The 4028-nt window shown below is 42.8% G+C and overlaps 1 long non-coding RNA gene across 1 annotated transcript; it reads left to right on the top strand.

The window, feature by feature from the left end:
- The first annotated feature begins 1514 nt into the window (after positions 1-1514).
- Positions 1515-4028, top strand: LOC124177088. Its single transcript, XR_006869522.1, has 3 exons — positions 1515-1797; positions 2842-3539; positions 3682-4028. It is a non-coding gene; the product is annotated as an uncharacterized LOC124177088 (long non-coding RNA).

Below are 4028 nucleotides of genomic sequence, written 5' to 3' on the forward strand. Positions count from 1 at the left end.
GATTTCTGCTTTGATAAATTCCGAAATTTCATTCTATAAATCGTAAAAAAATAGACCACACCGCAAAAAGCCCGAACAAAACCGTACAAATGGCTCTATAGCTTTGAGCCCTGGTTATAAGTTACCTGTAAACTTAACAGCACCCCATGTGATTTTATAATTTCATCTAATGATTGATAGTCGTATCGAAGGAGTCAATGGATTAGGTATTTCACACAAGTTATAGAGAATCGAGGCGGTAAATCGGTAATGGACCGTGACGCGACTTTGGCATCTGCCTGTAATTATTTCACCGGGTCTCTTCGCCATTGTTGTACCAGAATCGGTACCCAACGGGAGGCTTGGTTGTGCCGAAAATAAACAAGCTTTCATGCCCAACGGTAGCAGCACCCGGCATTTTCTCATGCTCTGGGCAAAAAATAGGAAACGAAGAATGTCACAATAACCTGAAAGCGTTTAGAGTAGTATCTACCCGGCTTAGCTATATTATTGATCCTGGCTACTCAATTTTCAATTATAAAAAAAATACGCACTATGGAAAATCTAGGGTTAAAATTCCAAACATCGATATCGATATCGTTTTCAAGCATTCCTGGTGCAGCAGATGCATCGTCTTTTTCCATTGAAATAAACGATCAGGTATAAGAGGACGAGTGATCGAATTTCAGTTTAAAAAGAATGAGACCCTATAACCTTCAAGTGTCTCCTTATAAGCAACGACTAGTTGTCTCAAATTACTTCTGACCAGCATCTCAAGAAGAGGATCACGGACTTAATGTAAATTATTCCCAAAAACTCCAACTTACCCCTGTCTTTGTTTTGTTCCCGAAAAGAAATTGATCACGGGGTAAACATCCGAACGTCCCTTCGTACGTACGGTTCTTTCAGTACAACTGAAAGTTTGAACAGACCTTTTATTTGCTATAAGGGTGAAAAATTTCCCACTGTTTTGGCTTCTGGCACCGGGCAGAAGAGGCGAAACGACGGACATCACGGATATGTCAAGTGCCAGTAATCCAGCATACCCCTGGCGCCCCGGCGTCTCTTTGCCGTCGAACGAATGTGCGCGAGACACACTGTGTATATATAGGATCCGACATCGCGGCGCCAGCTTCGCGTGTAATATATATGCGATCCCCCGGTCGCATCGTCCTCCGCTTCGGCGTTGTACCCCGTGCTCGAGAGTTTTGGGTCCTTGCGAGCGACTCGATGAGCATAAAAAACGAGCGTTTCGTCCTTTTTGCATCTTTACCCGTCTTATCGTCAATCTCGAAATAAATTTCTCATGCAAAGGGTTGCGAAGTTTCAAATCGATGCGTTTCATTAAGAAAAATATCATTCCTCGCACCTTGAGTAAAAATCACCAAATCTCTCCGAAGTGCGAGGACTCTGGGAGTTGGTACCTCATCGATCACGAACTTGAAGAGTCGGCTGTTGATCGGCAAGCTGACTATCTATGACTCACATTTGAATGAGTCATTCTGGTCATAGATGAAAGTTTTTTTTAGGAAGGGTCAAGGCTGCTCTCTATCAATACCTCGACATTGGTGGATGGACGAAACGCAGAAATTGATCGGCACGACGATGGCGCAAATTGATCCTACCTCTGTTCGCTAAGGCACAGCTTCTTTCCCACACGTACACACCGTGTATGCATTCTACAACCACGGATAGAATCCGTGTCTCGCGCTCCCTTTCGTGTGGCGCGTTGTCCTCGGGACCGGAGTTCACAACGCTCGCGACCCATATATGGTCACTCGCTGTATAATTCATCGGCACAGACACAAGTACGAGCAGGTAACCAGACATACACACCTTCTTCAGATCAGGCGAACGTAACCAAACGTAACAGATATATCTGAACGGTGTTACTTACCCACAATGTGCACGCATATGTCCAGTTCGTAGATGCGGGTACTTCGTAGCTACGTATTTTTTTTTTTATTGTCAAATAACGTCAAGGAGGTGGATTAAATGCAGAAACAAAATAAGCATCGGCTGATAATTTTTCGATCAGTCGATTCTTGCAAAACCTTGGCGCCACCTTAGATTTGTGGCAGTTGGGCAGATGCATTTTTGTCCAAGTTTATGGAACGGATTCCAAGAAGTCTGTTATAACGTTTCACGAACTTTATAATACATTGCTCGATGGAAAGATCTCGTTTTTGTTCTCGATTTTTTTTCTTTTAACAGATATCCGTAGCTTAGAAAAGTATTAACCTTAGCTGGACAAAATGCTGTTCAGAGTTTTAACAACTTAATTTTCTCTGATACAGTAGTTTAAGCCTTGTAAGAAAAAGATTTGAATCAATTACCAATAAGTTTTACGAGGGAGAAAAAATATTCCCAATCATACAATGCCGTGATAATAAGTGCAAGGTAAAGGTTTCTCTGGTGATGTTTTGTTAGTATTCGGTTTCGGCTAATGGCGCTGGTAACAACCTGTAGTCACAACATCCAGAGGGGTATCCGGTAAAGGTGTTAAAGGTTAATCTGTGACCGAAGTTAATTAAGATTCTTTGCTGATCCTAGAACGAACACTGATTTATAAATAAAAATCTATCCGTGATCTGATACCACCTAGAACGGATTAAAAAGTGTCTATAGTTTGAAATCGAGTTTGCCATTTGTTGAGGAAAGGTCGTTATCACCCATGGAATCAAATTAGTTGGCCAACATGTATTAAAGCGTGGGCATATGTTTTTTCATCAATATGAAATATTGCTCAGTGGATAACATTTGGAGTGAAGTAAAGTCTGTCGAAGAGAATTGTTTAAACGTAGACGAGTTTACTCCTCGCTAATTTTATTTCTTGTCAAATCATCGCCAGGAATGTTCCAGGTTGAAAGTGCTCGGATGTTTCCAAGACGAAAGACCAGGAACCCAAAATAGTCGAGTCCAAGACGCCTATCCCATCGAGCGGGTTCGGAATACGAAACGCACTATAAAGTGAACCCGTTCTTTTAATTATCCCAAGCCGATGGCAGCCTCGAGGAGGCTGAAGAACCTCGGCGTCCGAAGACAAGGGCGATGGGAGAAGGGTGAGAACATTCAGGCGTGAAGCGATGGACCGTATCGATTAATTTTCGTAGACCACAGGTAATTGAGCGAACAGCCAGCCTTACGTCCAGGTTTCCTCGTCTTCGAAGGGACCCCAGATCTAACCATAACTCCGCCTCATCCTCACCAACAATGAGGTCTCCAAGGATCGGGCAGGTCCTTGCACCTACGGCGACTTCGATTCTTGTTTGAAACGATTCGTTGGAAAGTTTGACCACGGGTAAGTATACATAATATGAGACATCTTTGATCGGTGCGCCTTAGGGATCCGGCTTTCCGGAAGAGTTTTTCCATTAATCACGGTCGTTTTAATCGATTTCGACTGAAACGCGAGTGAAATTACCGCCTGCGGTAAGCAGCGCGTCCAACAACCCCGTGGGAATGCTATGCCCGATTCACCCGGCTCTTCATCGCGTCCGGTAATTCAGGAGTAATGTTGGCAAGCAAACGTCATGTACCTACAACGTAATTTATACAAGGTTACCCCGCGCGGGTCGTGAGGTTGTAGAATCTACGGAGAAGTTATTTTTCCGTTTTTATGTCAACTACGAAATCTTCGATCGTAGATTAAGTGTAAAGGAGTTGATTACATATCTTCAATGTTTCATATTCTCATTTCAGAAGTTCGCAGTACACTGAAATTGGTTGAGGAAACACTTTGTTGGGCTTTGTTGGGACGAATGATTAAAGGTCCACAGTCAAACCTAAACTTTACCAATAAAACGAACTTTCTTTCACAAAATACTAGCTATGCACTTAATTCAACGTTCAACAAATCGACCGATTACTTAGCAAAGTGTTTGGCAACAGTTTTTCACAAAAGCTTGCAGGATCCCGTTCTAAATATAAAAAATATCCAAATTCATATGAAAGCACAACGGTTCATTACGCAGCTACGCTTGTCTGCAACGAACAGTGGAAGGTTAATTACTTACGGTTCTCGTTTAGTCGGACAACTTCTGCGCCCC

Source organism: Neodiprion fabricii, chromosome 1 (genome assembly GCF_021155785.1).
Source record: "Neodiprion fabricii isolate iyNeoFabr1 chromosome 1, iyNeoFabr1.1, whole genome shotgun sequence".
NCBI lineage: Eukaryota > Metazoa > Arthropoda > Insecta > Hymenoptera > Diprionidae > Neodiprion > Neodiprion fabricii.